At 38.0% G+C, this 17,766-nt stretch overlaps 1 non-coding gene across 1 annotated transcript; it reads left to right on the top strand.

Moving 5' to 3' along the window:
• Positions 1–6,131: 6,131 nt before the first annotated feature.
• LOC126008361 (U6 spliceosomal RNA) lies at positions 6,132–6,238 on the top strand. The gene has a single exon (XR_007495695.1). It is a non-coding gene; the product is annotated as a U6 spliceosomal RNA (small nuclear RNA).
• The last annotated feature ends 11,528 nt before the right edge of the window (positions 6,239–17,766 follow it).

Here is a 17,766-nt window from a genome sequence, read left to right as displayed (position 1 = left end):
TTCCTTCCTTCCTTCCTTCCTTCCTTCCTTCCTTCCTTCCTTCCTTCCTTCCTTCCTTCCTTCCTTCCTTCCTTCCTTCCTTCCTTCCTTCCTTCCTTCCTTCCTTCCTTCCTTTCTTTCTTTCTTTCTTTCTTTCTTTCTTTCTTTCTTTCTTTCTTTCTTTCTTTCTCTCTCGCTTTCTCTTTCTTTCTTTCTTTCTTTCTTTCTTTCTTTCTTTCTTTCTTTCTTTCTTTCTTTCTTTCTTTCTTTCTTTCTTTCTTTCTTTCTTTCTTTCTTTCTTTCTTTCTTTCTTTCTTTCTTTCTTTTTTCTTTCTTTCTTTCTTCTTTCTTTCTTTCCTTCTCTCTCTTTCTTTCTTTCTTGCTTGCTTTCTTTCTCTCTCTTTCTTTCTTTTTTTATTTTTATTTATTTATTTATTTATTTAATTATGAGAACAAGGGTGCAAAGAAAGAGGACAAGGTAAAGTTACAGTGGAAGGACAATCACCCATAACATAATTCTCAGAAGTCTCCTTGCTGATATCTTAACTTTGAAATTTCAGCCAAAGAACATTAAGATAAATAAGACAGAATCCATGTACAATTACTTTGTCCCTCAAGTCCCCAGATTGTAACACATTATAATATTTCTTAACAGTACACAAGGCAATCTAAAGCCATAAAACTTACGTAACTCCTTAAACATTACAGGCATAGTATTTTCTTACATTTCTATATACATGCATATTAGCTTAAGTTAACCTCAAATTTTAAGTGAGTTCTTTTTAAGGATTAGAGTCAAAGGAGCACAGTAAGAATGGTGTTAGAGTGGCAATTGTTGTTTGCATAGGCCCACCAAAATATGAGGGACATGGAAAGAAATAACCTTGGCCTAAGTACAAAGAGACCAGACCCCTGAAGTTTCCTGGCACAAGACCAAGTCTAGGCTCCAGGCAAGCTAGATCGTCCAATCCAATACATTGTCCGTAGTGCCAACACACTTTTATTTTTCACACAGTCTCTGTTGTTGGTATCATGTTTCTGTATTAAAGATCCTGGAATTTGCATATCTTACATTGAAGTCAGGACGTGGAGCATCCTCTCCTTTCACCTCACAATCAAAGGGCAATGCAGGGAGCCCTGTCCTGTAAGCAGGTCGTTGTTGTTGTTAAGTCTTCTCAGTGTTAAGGGAAGTCTCTTTTGAGCAGGTCGAAGTCTGAGCAGTGTAGGTCTTCCGTGGTAGAGGATTGCTTCCAGGTGATGTTATAGACCAGCCTGGATGTTTCGTGGATGGCTTTCCTGGTTCAGGGGAGAATGGAATATGCCCTTTCTTCTGAGGTCTGTGCCAGGTCGTTATGTCAATGTTCAGGGTGTAAGGTCCCTTTGCACTACAAGATTTGTGTGTTCCAATCTCTATTAGATAGGATCTTATTTGTATTTATACTATTTTCCCATTTTAATGTGCCTATGCAAATAAGAAGCAATGCCACATGGTGTTATTGGCGCATATGGGGGCCATAAGAACAATTACAATGATTCCCATGACATGGTTCAATCATAAGCATTAAACTGGGAGACTCTTCCACCAAAATTCCTTGTTAAACAGCTCAAAAAGAGAAGATAAAAAGTGATTAGAATCATCACTGTATAAGACAACATTTAGTAAGAATTATAGCTGTCAGAGAAAAAACACAAAATATTCTAAAGAAATACGTGTCCATTTTATGTATCTTGAAACAGTTTGGGGTTGTCACACACAATGCACAGCTTTGGACTGTGATTACGATTGTACACTACTGAAGTTAAAAAGAGTAAACTAGGTTAGTGATGTTTGAGAGGGGGTTAGAGAGTTAAGGAGAAAAAAAGAGCTCTGTAGGGGTGTGGGAAAGGGAAGAATACAAAATAAACATTCTGTATACGGAACACATAAGAATAAGGAATATTCTGAATACATGAAGTACATGAAGTACGCGCGGGGGTGTGAGCCCCCGCGTGGTTCTGTAGTTTTTGGATGCCTAGGGAGGAATTTCTCCCCTCCTCCCCCCAGGGCCCGATTAACCAGGCGTGGCCCTGAAGACCCGCCTGGTGTGGGGGGAATCATGCTCGCCTGAACTAAGTGGTCAGCCCAGGGGTCCTATAGCTAGCTGTCCTGCCCAGAGCCCCCAACATACCAGGCAAACACACCAAGAAATCCTAGCATGTGGAGTGTTCTGGGCCCAGCCAAGCCTCTGTAGTTTTTGGATGCCTAGGGAGGAATTTCTCACCCCCTCCCCCCAGGGCCCGATTAACCAGGCGTGGCCCTGAAGACCCGCCTGGTGTGGGGGGAATCATGCTCGCCTGGACTAAGTGGTCAGCCCAGGGGTCCTATAGCTAGCTGTCCTGCCCAGAGCCCTCAACATACCAGGCAAACACACCAAGAAATCCTGGCATGTGGAGTGTTCTGGGCCCAGCCGCCTCTTTCTTTCTTTCTCTCTTTCTTTCTCTTTCTTTCTCTTTCTTTCTTTCTTTCTTTCTTTCTTTCTTTCTTTCTTTCTTTCTTTCTTTCTTTCTTTCTTTCTTTCTTTCTTTCTTTCTTTCTTTCTTTCTTTCTTTCTTTCTTTCTTTCTTTCTTTCTTTCTTTCTTTCTTTCTTTCTTTCTCTCTTTCTTGCTTGCTTTCTCTCTTTCTCTCTCTTTCTTTCTCTCTTTCTTTCTCTTTCTCTCTCTCTTTCTTTCTTTCTTTCTTTCTTTCTTTCTTTCTTTCTTTCTTTCTTTCTTTCTTTCTTTCTTTCTTTCTTTCTTTCTTTCTTTCTTTCTTTCTTTCTTTCTTTCTTTCTTTCTTTCTTTCTTTCTTTCTTTCTTTCTTTCTTTCTTTCTTTCTTTCTTTCTCTCTCCCTCTTTCTCTCTCTCTCTCTTTCTCTCTCTTTCTTTCTTTCTTTCTTTCTTTCTTTCTTTCTTTCTTTCTTTCTTTCTTTCTTTCTTTCTTTCTTTCTTTCTTTCTTTCTTTCTTTCTTTCTTTCTTTCTTTCTTTCTTTCTTTCTCTCTCTCTCTCTCTCTCTCTCTCTTTCTTTCTTTCTTTCTTCTTTCTTTCTTTCTTTCTTTCTTTCTTTCTTTCTTTCTTTCTTTCTTTCTTTCTTTCTTTCTTCTCTTTCTTTCTTTCTTTCTTTCTTTCTTTCTTCTTTCTTTCTTTCTTTCTTTCTTTCTTTCTTTCTCTCTTTCTTGAGGGGTCACACCCAATGACGCTCAGGGGTTACTCCTGGCTTTGTGCTCAGAAGTCACTCCTGGCCGGCTCAGGGGACCATATGGAATGCTGGGATTTGAACCACCATCCATTTGCATGCAAGACAAATGCCCTACCATTGTGTTATCTCTTCGCCCCCTATAGAAATTGTTTTAAGTATTTTGCTGGCCTACTACATATGAGTGCATATATGTTTAGAAGTATGATTTCTTTCTGATGAGAAGGTTTGTCTCTTATAATCATTTTAAGCCTGAAGCCTGTGTCATCTGATATTAGTACCACCCCACCGGGCCTCCTTAAGGTAGGGTAGATGTTTTCTTGAAGGGTTATCTTCCAACTTTTAACTTTGAGTTTGTGTTTTCTCTGGCTTTTCAAACATTTCTTGTAGGCAGCATAATATTAAATTCCATTTTGATCCATTTTGCCTCTCTGTGTCATGTAACTGGTGCATTTTGTCTATTAACTTTAAGAGTGATTATTGTCATAGGATTTTGTGCCATCTCTTTGAAGAACTGAGGTCTGTTTGTGGTGTTTGTCTTGCTTTACAGTAGATCCTTCAGTTCTTCTTTTACGGTTTGTTTTGAGTCTGTAAAGTTCCTGAACTATTGTTTATCCATGACACTGTGCAAAATTGAATGAAAGTCTATCTGGGTAAAGCATCGGTGGCCAGGCATTTATTTCATTGTTTTTTCATGATATCCCACCACTGTCTTCATGTTTGGATTGTTGTTTTTGATAAATCTGCTGTAACTCTTAAGATGTTCTTCTTATGTAATTTCCTTTTTTTGATCTTGCTATCTTTTGATCATGCTTTCAGTATTCTATCTCTATGGTTTTTAATCGTAATTAGTATGTGCCTTTGGGTATTTTTATTTGGATCCTTTTGAGCTGTAGTACTCTCTTCAGGCATTCAGAACATGGGTGCATATACTTTTCAACTTGGGTAACTTCTCAGTGAAGATCTCTTTGACATTTTTTCTTTAGAGGGGCTTTCTTCATGCCTGGCTCTCTTGGACCCCAATGATTCTTATGTTTTTCTTGTTGAATTTATCCTAAATTCCTATTGTGATCTGTTCATTAATTTTGAGGATTTTCTCCATCTTCTGTTTGTTTATTTTAATTTTTTTACCTTGTGCTATTGTACGGATATGTTACATAAATAATCTTTCAGCTTATTGATTCTGTCCTCAGCAGCTATTATTCTGCTGGTAAGACCTTTCAGTGATTTTTTTTATTTCACTTACATTCAGTTCTTTCGTTTCTGTTTGAAGTTTCCTCATTTCCACTCTCAAAAAACAAAAAACAAAACAAAACAAAAAACCAAGAACAAAACATCTAACCTCATCAAGAAATGGGGAGAAGAAATAAACATATACTTTCTCAACTGAGAGAAAATACAGATGGCCAAAAACATATACACATTATGTACATATACAATACAGCTATCAGGGGATACTATACAGCTGTCAGGGAAAATGAAGTCATGAAATTTCCTATATTTGATGGATATGGAAACTGAGTGAAATGAGTCAGAGGGGAAGAGATAGACACAGAATAGTCTCACTGACCTGTGAATTTAAGAAAAAATAAAAGACAGTATGATAATAATACCCTGAGATAATAGAGATGATGTTTGGAAGAGCCACCCCATGATATGAAGTTTACCCCCAATATTGGTGAGTGCAGTTAGAGAAACAGCTACACTAACAACTATCATGGGGAGGTGGGACACTTGGGACATTGGTGATTTTATATTTTATTAATTTATCCACTGTCATTTATAAATCAGTTGACAATATAATTTCAGTCATAAAGTGTCCCAACACCAGTTCTACCACCAGGGTTCACATCCCTTCACCTTGTCTTCTTGAGTGGCACAGTAAATATTTTAATTATAATAGCTTGAATATGGCTCTTCTAGCAATTATATGCCTAAGTAATTAGATCTAGTGGTTTAGATATATGCCAGTACCTCTGTTCTACGTTCCAGATGAGTTCAAGGCCCCTGACACTCCTTACATTACCTCAAGTCCGCTTAATATTTTTACCAAAATCTTTTTTTTTTTTTTTTTTTTTGGTTTTTGGGCCACACCCGGCAGTACTCAGGGGTTACTCCTGGCTAACTGCTCAGAAATAGCTCCTGGCAGGCTCGGGGGAACATATGGGATGCCAGGATTCGAACCAACCACCTTAGGTCCTGGATCGGCTGCTCTCAAGGCAAACGCCACTGTGCTATCTCTCCGGCCCCACTTCTACCAAAATCTTAAAGTGGATCATGTCCTGGTAAGTTTGGACAAAAATGTACAAAGTGCTAAGAATGCTTTTCAAAATATACATATAAAAAATAAAGTGGTCCCCACTATAGCCACCTAAAGCTTCATAGCTTTAGGACTAATATCCGAAAGATGTAAGTCAAGCTGCTGAAACTCACTGAAAATTGTACTTTGGACTTAAAGCTCTGGAAAACCCTTGGGAGCGGTGTGGGATAATTCCCTGTTTTGCTGAAGCAAGAACACTCACACCTCCTCACAACTACCATAATACAAATAACTAAATTGTAGTTTCACATCTAATCAGAGAAGCTATGTAAGCCAAACCACTGAAAACATTGGTGCACCAATTTTTGCTCTGAAAATGTTTGGACACCCTCAGACAGGGGAAGGGCTGAGACCCTGCTCTGCCAAAGTCCTGGCAGACATACCTACACACCAAAGTTGCCACCATACAGATGGTCTAACTTTATTGCATTATGACTAATTTCTGAATAGACAGCAAGCTGACAAAACTCTCAGGTACATGGATCCTGCTTCTCTTAGAATGCATCGCTGCAGATTTTCATGCAACTCCACCAAATTCCACAGCAAATTAGATGGGAACGTAACAAAGAAGCCCAATAAACTCAATAAGCAAAACAATGACATTAAAAATTCAGCTTCTGTGCTCGCTTCGGCAGCACATATACTAAAATTGGAACGATACAGAGAAGATTAGCATGGCCCCTGAGCAAGGATGACACGCAAATTTGTGAAGCGTTCCATATTTAAAAAAAAAAATCAACTTCTATTCAACAAACAGCTCAGTAAATCTCAAATAACAACTTTAATAGCAATATTGTTAGATTTACAATTTACAAATTTTCTTTTACAGAACTATTTTTGAAAATTCCACTTACCATTTTGTTGCAACAAAAAATATAAAAGGAGTTATTTTGTGCCTACCACAGGGGCAGGCTTCAAGGTGTGTGGAAAATAGTTAGAGGGAATGTTACACTCCTGGTGGGATTGGTCCCGGAACAGTGAAAGTGCATTATGAAAAGCGAAAATACATTATGAGCAACTTTGTAACATTATGAACAAGTGCATTATGAGTAGCTTTGTAAACTCTGGTGTTAAAATAAAATTTCAAGAGGATAAAAAAATTATCTATGTTGGTGGCATTAAAATGTTAATTGCATAAAATTTTATACTTTTATCTCTTTCAACACTTTGTGTTATTGATATTGCACTTTAAATCCTTTTTCTATAATAAATCATTTTTATATAATATGCTGTTAGCAATTTATGTACTTTCGTAATTCTTAATACTTTATTTTTTAACTTTCATACTAGAACAGTTTCCATGCATATTTTGTCTCTTGCCCCCTTAGCAAAAGATAAATTAATTAGCACACCCCTTCCTTTATTTTTACTTCTTAAAAATAAAGAAACAAAAAGTATTACTGATTCCACAGGAGGCTGCTATCATCCCTTTTGGATAATTTCAGCACCCGGGGGCAGTATTGTCTACCTTAGGAAATACTGTACTAGTGTTAAAGTGATTTGCATGCTCTCATTAAAGTATAACATAATTAGTATTTGTCTATTTACCTTTGCCAATTTTAAAATACATTTTAATGTTTTTTGTATTGCTATTGTAAGTCTTTATTTCAACTTGCAGAACTTTTTTTAGCATTTATTGTGAGGTAAAATGATGACAAATTAGCTTTTGTTAAGATAATTCTTCATATCTCCTTTATTTCAGAAATATAGTTTTGAGTTTGGGTATTTTGTTTGTTTGGGGTACACCCAGAAATGCTCAGGACTTACTCTTGGCTCTGTGCTCAGGTTATCATTCCTGGAGGACTTAGGAGAATGTGGTGTACCCTAAGACCCACCCATTTCTGGGAGGGGTCTGAACCGGATAGTAGGTGTAACTTTACCTGCAAGCCCCTCCCATTCCTGGGAGGGGTTTGGAAAAAGGTAGATAAGGCTGGGACCAAGGGAATTCGGCCCCTTTTGGCTCTTTGCCCTTTTGCCGTTTCTCTCTTGGCCCGGCTTGGCTTCCTGGCTTTTGGATCTTTGGGCCGCATGGAGCCCAAAGGGAAGATGGCTAACAGGAGATAAGATGCAGGGCTAGCAAAATATAGCTGAATGCTTAAAAGGTTGACATAGGCCACACACCTGTGGGGGCTAGGGCATAAATAAAGATGATTCTTCCTGAAGCCTGCGTGTGAGTGATTTCACCTGGGCCTGAAATCCGCCAGCTGGATGGGGATGAAGCCACGTGGCTGGGGCCTAAGCACAAAGGCCTCCATCCACCGCCATCCAGCCCCATCGTTAATTATTTTATGCTACATCTGGCGCTCCAAACTTTAACCTGAATCCTGGACCCAAGAAACCAGCAACAATGGTAATATTTCTGCTTTTCAGTTTAATTTTGGCTCTTTTCGGGTGCACTAAGCCCAAAACACTGGGCCACGTGCAGCCATGTTCAAACATGGCCGTGACCCCTTCTAGGGAAACAAGGGCAATTAAAACAAAAAAGGTGGAAGCTTGCATCACCTCCAGCCCAGGCCCAGGCCCAAAACTGAAACTTTGTTACAAGAAACAAAAACCTGGGCCTCTTCAAAGACTTATTAAAAGTCTAAATTGAAAACGGAGGAGAAAAAAGACTGTATTTAAAGTGGACTGATTTTCTGAAAATGACCTTTGGCTTGAATTTGAATTTCGACTTTGAAAATTTCGAACTGAACTTTTAGTTTAAATCACTTGGAACTCTGAACATCCAAAGTGCTCCCAGAGGGGAAAAAAGGCAGCGGTGAAGCCCCTGCGGCAAAAAGCTCCAAGCGGCAAGCTCCAAGCAGCTCGGCTCGGCTGGGATCTCGGCTGGAATCGGCTTGGCTGGGCTCAGCTTTGCCCGGAAAAGCGAAAAAACCTGAAATCCTCGCTCCAGATCACAAACCGGCAGCGGAGCCTGGAACTACGGAAGAAAGCCACGTGGTAAGATCAGCGTGGGACAAAACAACATCTGAACTTTAAAAGTTTAAAGAAGCCACGTGGTGAGATCAGCGTGGGACAAATTAATCATCTGAACTATGGTTTTAGGTGTAGAAAATTAGTGGGTAGTAATATTTTACTCATAGTTGGTGATGGGATAAGTTTTACTTAGTTAGTAGTTAAAAAATAAAAATAAAAGGGAAGTCATTCAGTTTAGCTCATTTAAACATCTAATTTCTAACCACCTGCATCTTTGTCTTAAGTCATTTTCTTTATAATTTAAATGTGTTTTGTTATCTTTCAAAGTTAATATTTTCAATTGCAAAATGTTTTACTGTGTATTTTAATGTACTTAGCCTGTTTTTAAAATGTATATTATGCATGTATGCTGAAGTACTTGTGTATAGAAAAAATATAGGAACAGTGAAGTTCCCCCAATATAGTTTAAAAATATAGGAACATGAAAGTTCCGAAATAGTGCTTGGTAAAAAAGCATTAATAGAATTTTAGGTTACAGGTGTAAAGTATATTTTGCAAATGATATGTTTTTGAAAAGGGCTGGTATATTAATTTTCACTTTATTACGTTGGCGCATGAAAATATTTAAAAAAGGGGGAAATGTGGTGTACCCTAAGACCCACCCATTTCTGGGAGGGGTCTGAACCGGATAGTAGGTGTAACTTTACCTGCAAGCCCCTCCCATTCCTGGGAGGGGTTTGGAAAAAGGTAGATAAGGCTGGGACCAAGGGAATTCGGCCCCTTTTGGCTCTTTGCCCCTTTTGCCGTTTCTCTCTTGGCCCGGCTTGGCTTCCTGGCTTTTGGATCTTTGGGCCGCATGGAGCCCAAAGGGAAGATGGCTAACAGGAGATAAGATGCAGGGCTAGCAAAATATAGCTGAATGCTTGAAAGGTTAACATAGGCCACACACCTGTGGGGGCTAGGGCATAAATAAAGATGATTCTTCCTGAAGCCTGCGTGTGAGTGATTTCACCTGGGCCTGGAACTCGCCGGCTGCATGGAGGTTGCAGAGCCATGTGGGCTGGATGGTATCCTCCACCATCCAGCCTCATCGTTAATTATTTAATGCAACAGGAGAACTTATTGGAAGGCAAGGACTGAACTTTAGTCAAGTGCAAGGGAAACATTCTACTATTTCTCCATCCCATCACTATTTTCATAAAGCTGAATTGTATTTATGCGCATACATTTTTTATCCAGTACAATGTTCTTGGGAAACTTAGGTTGTTTTTAGATTTTGGCTATTGTGAATAGTGCTGAAATTAACATAGGCATCAAATAACTTTTGTGAAGAGAGATTTTAGGCCCCTTGGAGGTGGATTTTTTTTTTTTTGAGGGGGAGCACATCTGGCAGTACTCAGGGGTTACTCCTGGCTCTGAGCACAGATATTGCTCCTGGTAGGCTTGGGGGGACCATATGGGATGCCGGGATTCTAACCACCATCTATCCTGGATCTGCCATGTGCAAGGCAAATGCCCTACCACTGTGCTATCTCTTCGACTCCTTGGAGGTGGAATCTCTGAGACTCATGTGAATGAGTATTGATTTTACTTACATCAGCAACAAAACAGGCTGTTAAGTGTTTTATCATGTTTGCCAATTTTATTGATGTGAGATGGTATCTCATTGTTTTGATTTTCATCTCCCTGATGATAAATGATGCAGGCACTTATTCACTTTTTGGCTGTCTTCTTTGAGAAAGCTTCCTTTTTTGTTTTATTTATTTTTTATTTAATTTACTCGCTCAGGGGTCACTCCTGACTCAATGCTCAGAAATCGCTCCTGGCATGCTCAGGGGACCACATGGGATGCTGGGATTCGAACCAATGACCTTCTGCATGAAAGGCAAACGCCTTACCTCCATGCTATCTCTCCGGCCCCAATACATTTGTTTCTAAGTGGGAACCTAATTATTTAAAAAGAAAAACAGAGAAAACAGAAGGAAGGATAAAAGAGTACCGCAATAAGAAAATGTGTGAAAATTATTGTATCTAATATTGAGGCCATTAAGGCATTGCCAGAAAGTTTAGTATAAACTCTTGTTGCTAGTTGACCATTCTGTTACTTCATTTGTTTCTGAACATTAGGTGCCTTCAGATAGACTTTGGCCTCTATCTTAGTGTGTTCCTAAAGGGATGACTGTCTTAACAAAAATGTAGTTGTCATGTGGCTGTGAGTGTAGCCATGACTCCAGGAATTCCAAGCACTTTTGCAGATATTGTGGTTTTTGTGTAGTGTGTTTTCAGCTGCCAGGTATGAGCAAGCTTCTTTTCATCGCTTCTCCAAATTTATGATGGAGTTAGTTGTTCTTTCCTTATAAATTTCTATCAGTAATTTATATATCTTGAATACTAACTCTTTGTCAGATGACTCGTGAACAGCAATTCTTTTCACTCTATAGGTGATTTTTCATTCTGGCTATCATTTTCTTGGCAATACAGAGCTGTTTAGTTTGATGTCATCCCATTTTAAAATCTTTGCTTACTTGATATTGCCTTATTAAATATACTTCAATTTCATGAAATTTTTACATAGGTTTTTCTCAATGTAATTTATTACATTTTAAGTTTAATGTGGAGATATTTAACACATTTTATTTGACTTTTGAACATGGTTTTAGACAAGATCTGATAATTTTTACATGTGACTTACCAGTTTTTCCATCCCAGTTTATTGAAAAGGTTTTTCTTGTACTATTTAGTTCTTTGCTCCTTTTTCAAAGATTAACTGTCCATACATCTCAGTATCTTTCTCTATAATTTCAGTTCTATAACATTGGTCTGGGAGTTTATTTTTATTCCAGTACCACAGGTTTTTTTTTTTTTTTTTTTTTTTTTTTTGGTTTTTGGGCCACACCCAGTGGTGCTCAGGGGTTACTCCTGGCTGTCTGCTCAGAAATAGCTCCTGGCAGGCACGGGGGACTGTATGGGACACCGGGATTTGAACCAACCACCTTTGGTCCTGGATCGGCTGCTTGCAAGGCAAACGCTGCTGTGCTATCTCTCCGGGCCCAGTACCACAGTTTTAATTATTACAGCTTTATAGTAAAATTTGAAGCAGTGGAAAGAGAAGTCTCCCATTTTATTTTGAACCCTATAATTGCTTTGGATTTTCTGGGAGTTTTGTAATTTCATATAAATCTTAACAGTGTGTGATCTGTGTCTTTTTCTTTGGGGGGGGGGTCACACCCAGCAGCGCTCAGGGTTCACTCCACATGGGATGCTGGGATTCGAACCACCATCCTTCTGCATGCAAGGTAAATGCCTTACCTCCATGCCATTTCTCTGGCCCCTGATCTGTGTCTTTTTTAAATTTCAAGTTTTTTTTTTTATTTTTATAGGAATCGTGTTGAATTTGTGTAGTGCTTTGGGCCAGACTATTATTTTAATAATGTTAATTTCTGAGATTCATGGAGTGGGTTTTCATTTCTCATGTCTTCTTTTATTTCTTTTAGTAGTGATTTACAATTTTCTTTGCATAAGGCTCTCACATCATTTTGTAAACGTAATCCACAGTACATGGTTTTCTGAGGCACAATTATGAATGGTATTCTTTTTATCTGAATATATGAGGAATATACAAATGCGCATATAGGAAAGCCATTGATTTCTGTGTATTGATTTTGTGGTCTCTTATCTAACTGAACAAGTCTATTGTTTTTAGAGACTTATTAAAGGGAGTCATTAGGGATTTTATAGTATAATTTGTCATCTTATTGTACTGAAATTTCTTGTTTTCTAACCAGGATGCCTTATATATCTATATCTATATATCTATATCTATCTATCTATCTATCTATCTATCTATCTATCTATCTATCTATCTATCTATCTATCTATCTATCTATCTATCTATCTATCTATCTATCTATCTATCTATATATCTTTTACCTAATTCCTATGGTCCATCGTTTTGATATTTTTACCAGCTATGAATGAGAGTCCCTTCTCCCCCACATCCATGCTAGAACTGGTTGTTCTTATTCATTGTGACATGTGCCAATCTCTGTGTTATGATTTGATACCACATTTTAATTTTGAATTGCATCTATCTGATGATAAGTGATGTAGAGCATTTTGTTTTGTTTTGTTTTGGGGCCACACCAGTTGACGCTCAGGGGTTACTTCTGGCTATGAACTCAGAAATCTCTCCTGGCTTAGGGGACCATATGGGATGCCAGGGATCAAACAGAGGTCCTTCCTGGATCAGCAGCATGCAAGGCAAACGCCCTACCACTGCTTTATTGTTCTGGCCTCATGATGTAGAGCATTTTTAATGTGCCTTTTGGCCATCTGCATTACTTCTTTGAAGATGTTACTGTTTATCTCTTCTCCCCTCCCCACTTTTTTTTTTAATGGAGTTGTATGCTTTTTACTTGTTAAGCTCTACCAGTGCCTCATATATCCTTGATGTTAACCCCTTAGCAGATGGGAATTGGGTGTATAATTTTTACCATTCTGTAGTCAGTCTTTATATCCTGGTCATCTTTTTCTTTCATATGCAGAAGCTTTTTATTTTAATGTACTCCTATTTATTTATCTTTGCTTCTCCTTGCTTGACCAGTGATGTTTTATCCTTGAAGATAACAAAACAGTGCTACAGAGAGAGAGGTCTATATTTTCCTCTGTGTACTTTATGGTCTCAATTCTAATATTAAGGACTTTAATCCACTTTATTTGATCATTTTTCATGGTGTTAAAAAGAGGTATGAGTTTCTTATCTAGCATGTAGATGACCAAGTTTATATGAAAGCCCTTTATTTTTGCATGTTAATTTTGTAGCCTTCCACTTTGTTATATAAATTTATTGTTTATAGAAGCTTTTTGATGGAGTCTTCAGGGTTTTCTAAATATTGTTTCTTTTTTTTTTTTGCCACACCCGTCAGTGCTCAGGGGTTACTCCTAGCTCTGTGCTCAGAAATTACTCCTGGCAGGCTTGGGGGATCATATGGGAGGCCTGGATTCAACCACCATCCTTCTGCATGCAAGGCAAATGCCTTACCTCCATGCTATCTCTCTGGCCCCCTAAATATAGTTTCATGTCATCTCCAAACAATGAGAGCTTGACTTCTTCCTTTCCTATCTGAATGACACTATATATTTTTTTCCCCAATTGCTATGGCAAATACTTCCAGTACTATGTTGAATAGGAGTGGTGAGAGGGGGCAGCCTTGTCTTGTGCCAGCTTTTAGAATAAAGGCTTTCAGTTTATCTCCATTGAGTATAATATTTGCCATTGGTTTGTGGTAAATGACCTTAACTATGTTGAAAAAAGTTCCTTCCGTTCCCATCTTGTTGAGAGTTTTTATCATGAATGGGTATTGGACCTTATCAAATGTTTTTTCTGTATTATTGATATGATCATATGGTTATTATATTTTCTTTTTATATGGTGTATTATGCTAATTGATTTATGTATTTTATTTATATTTATGTATTTTATGTATATTTATGTATATTAAACCATCCTTGCATTCCTATGGTGAAACCTACTTGGTCATAGTATATGATCTTCTTGATTAGGTGTTGGATCTTATTTGCTAGAATTTTATTGAGGATCTTTGCATCTGTGTTCATCAGGGATATTGCTACAGAGTGTCCTTTCTTTGCAGCATCTCTGTTAGGTTTTGATATCAGGGTGATGTTAGCTACATAAAACTATTTGGGAGTGTTTCTGTTTTTTCAATTTCCCGAAAGAGCCTGAAAAGGATTGGTAATATTTCTGCTTGAAAGGTTTGAAAGAATCCGTTAATGAATCCATCTGGGCCTGTTTTTTTGTTTTGGGGAAGACTTTTGATTATCATTTTAATTTCCTCAATAATGTTGGGTCTGTTTTGATAGGTTAGATCATCCTGATTCAACTGTGGAAGATTGTAAGAGTTCAAGAATTTATCCATTTCTTCCAGGTTCTCTTGTTATGTGGCATAGTTTCTCAAAGTAGTCTCTAATTACCCTTTGAATATCTGCAGTATTTGTTGTGATCACTCCTCCCTCTTTTCATTTCTTTTTCTTTTTCTTTTTTTTTTTTTTTCTTTTTGGTTTTTGGGCCACACCCGGTGTTGCTCAGGGGTTACTCCTGACTGTCTGCTCAGAAACAGCTTCTAGCAGGCACGGGGGACCATATGGGACACCGGGATTCGAACCAACCACCTTTGGTCCTGGATTGGCTGCTTGCAAGGCAAACGCCGCTGTGCTATCTCTCCGGGCCCCCTCTCTTCATTTCTAATCTGGTTTCTTAAATTTCTCTCTCTCCCATTCTCTGTGAGTTTTTCTAGTGGTTTATCAATCTTTTTATTGTTATCTTTTTGGTTTTGGGTCACACCTGGTGGCACAAAGAGGTTACTCCTGGCTTTGCACTTAGAAATTGCTCCTGGCAGGCACGGGAGACTATATGGGATGCTGGGATTCGAATCACTCTCTGTCCTGTATTGGCTGCATGCAAGGCAAACCCCCTGTCACTGTGCAATCTCTCTGGCCCCTAGTTTATCAATCTTGTTTAGTTTTTCAAAGAACCAACTTTTGCTTTTGTTGATCTTTTGGATTTTTTTATTTCCACTTCATTAATTTCTGCTCTAAGTTTTGTTATTTTCTTCTGCCTACCTATTTTTGGGTGATGTTGTTGATACTTTTCTTTTCATTTTTGGGGGGTGTCACACCCGGCAGCATTCAGGGGTTACTGCTGGCTCTATGCTCAGAAATTGCCCCAGGCAGAACCATATGGGATGCTGGGATTTGAACCACTGTCGTTCTGCATGAAAGGCAAACGCCTTATCCATGCTATCTCTCCGGCCCCTGTTGATACTTTTCTAATTCTATAAACTGTATCATTAAGCCATTTATATAGACGCTTACTTTCTTTTTAATGTGTGATTGCAAAGTTATAAGTTTTCCTCTTAGTACTGCTTTAGTTGTGTCCCACAAATTCTGAATAAGTTGTGTCTTCATTAGCTTTTGATTTCAGAATCTTTTGAGTTCCTCTTTGATTTCATCCCTGACTTGCTTGTTGTTCAGTAGTGAGCTGTTTGATTTCCAGGTGTTAAAGTTTTTCTTCTATGTTCCTTTGTTGTTGACTTCTAATTTCAGTGCGTTGTGATCTGAGAAAGTAGCCTGTACAATTTCTATCCTTTTGATTTTATGGAGGCTCTTTTTATGGGCTACCATGTGGTCTATCCTGGAGAATGACCCATGTGCATTGGAGAAAAATGTGTTTCCAGTTTTTTTTTAAAATAATATCTTTATTTAAACACCAGGATTACAAACATGACTGTAGTTGGGTTTCAGTCATAAAAAGAACATCCCCCTTCACCAGGGCAACATGCCCATCAGCAATGTCCCCCATATCCCTCAATTCCTTTTTGTCTTTGTTGAATTTATTCATCAGTTCTGGCTTGTAATCTGTCATTAAGTTCATTTATACAGTCCTCCCATGATTTTCCTGTGCCTTACTATTGTGTTCTATAGCTCCTTAAATTCAATTTTTAAGATTATCTCATCTTCTGAAAGAGTTTTTCTTTTAATTAGTTAATTTTTTCTTATATTAGTTGCTTAATTTTGCTAGCTAATGCTTCATTGTTACCAATACATTCTGTTACCAAATCAACAAATTTTAGGTAATACTCAGCCAGGTTTAAGTGTTTTGATGGACTTCAGATTTCCCTAGGTTTCTCTCCCTATCCATAACTGTAACTGACCTCCTGGTTTCCCCATAGTTTTGCATTTTGTGGGTTGGAATGGTGGAGTTTCAGTTTACCGGAAACTTGAAATGTGACCTGTTAAATTGTTTCTACCGAAAGGTGCTTTTCAGGTTATTTCCCTAACTACACAAGATTGTTTGAGCAGGGTAAGTAACTACAAGTTACTCTGTTGAGGTGACTGAGTTTTGAGGCTGTATAGTGTCAATAGAAAGAAATGCTACTGCCCCCTTGCCTGGATATAGGATATATATACACTGGAATATCTTTGCATGAATGCACTAGCATTCATATAGTTTTGCGATCAGAAGGCAGACAGATGTCAGCTCTGGTGACTTTCTGACCTAGGGGTTTGGGAGGACAGTGTCATAGACAAGGGTATAAGGGTACACATTGGTAGGCTGGAATATGTATATTCAACTCCCGAAGGGCAAGTCTCACTGCTAGCATATCTTTGTAATTCTATTGAGAATTGCTTATATGTGTATAAGACTTTTGATGACAAGGTCACTTTGACAATGCTGATTCTTCTGATCCATGATCGGGAATATTTTCCATGTCCTGGAGTCTTTTTCTATTTCTTTCTCTTAGAGTATGTAGGCACTTCCAGCAGTGCTCAGAGATTGCATCACTCCTGGTGATGCTTTGGGGACCATATGGGATGACAGACATTGAATTTGGTTTGCCACATGCAATAAAAGCATGCTGCTTACTAGCTCTGGATGTTCTTAGATACTGCTTTTAGCAGTGATTTATAGTTTAATTGTATAGATTTTACAGTTATAGATTTCACTGTCTCCCTTGCTAAGTTGATTCTAGGTATTGTTGCACTATTTTAAAGAGATAATTTTTAAACTGATTTTTCTTCATTACATTTGTATACAGGAACGTCAAGGATTTTGTGTATTCATTCTGCAATCTGCTACCTTACTGTATTATTTCTAAAAGTATTTTGTCAGTGTCATTAAGCTTTTAATGTATGTTATCATGTCATTAGCAAATAGTTTGTGCTTTTTAACATATTTTTATTTAAACATCATGGTTACAAGGTTGTGCATAATAATAAAGTTGTTCATTATTAAGCTACAGTCATGCAATGTATAACAACCTTCACCAGTGCGCATTTCCCACCACCAATGTCAACAATTTTCCTCTTAACCTCCCTAAAGCCCTTTTCCCTTCCATCCACTCTATCTAGCCTGCCTCTGCATCAGGCATTTAACTTCTTTCCCTCTCTTCCCCCTATTTCTTTTCTTTTGTGACAATGTGGTCATCCTACCGCAAATGAAGTGGTAACAGGAATGTCCTTTTTATATAAGACCTTCTCTAACTTCCTTCTCCACTCATTGTGGAATGCTACATACCATGTAATAGTGCTCCTAATTTTCATCTCTATTGACTCTGGATATCCTTTCCACACTGTATTTATTTTCCTTATATTTCAGCAATGAGTAAGATTATTCTGTTTTTCCCTCTCCCTCTGACTCTTTTTGCTCAGTATAATACTCTTCATGTTCATCCATGCACAAGCAAAATTAAAAACTTAATTTTTTCCCTAATGGAGCATAGTATTCCATTTTGTAGATATACAGTTTCTTTAGCCATTCA

The sequence above is a fragment of the Suncus etruscus genome, chromosome 4 (assembly GCF_024139225.1).
Source record: "Suncus etruscus isolate mSunEtr1 chromosome 4, mSunEtr1.pri.cur, whole genome shotgun sequence".
NCBI lineage: Eukaryota > Metazoa > Chordata > Mammalia > Eulipotyphla > Soricidae > Suncus > Suncus etruscus.
This window is presented reverse-complemented; position numbering and strand designations above follow the sequence as displayed.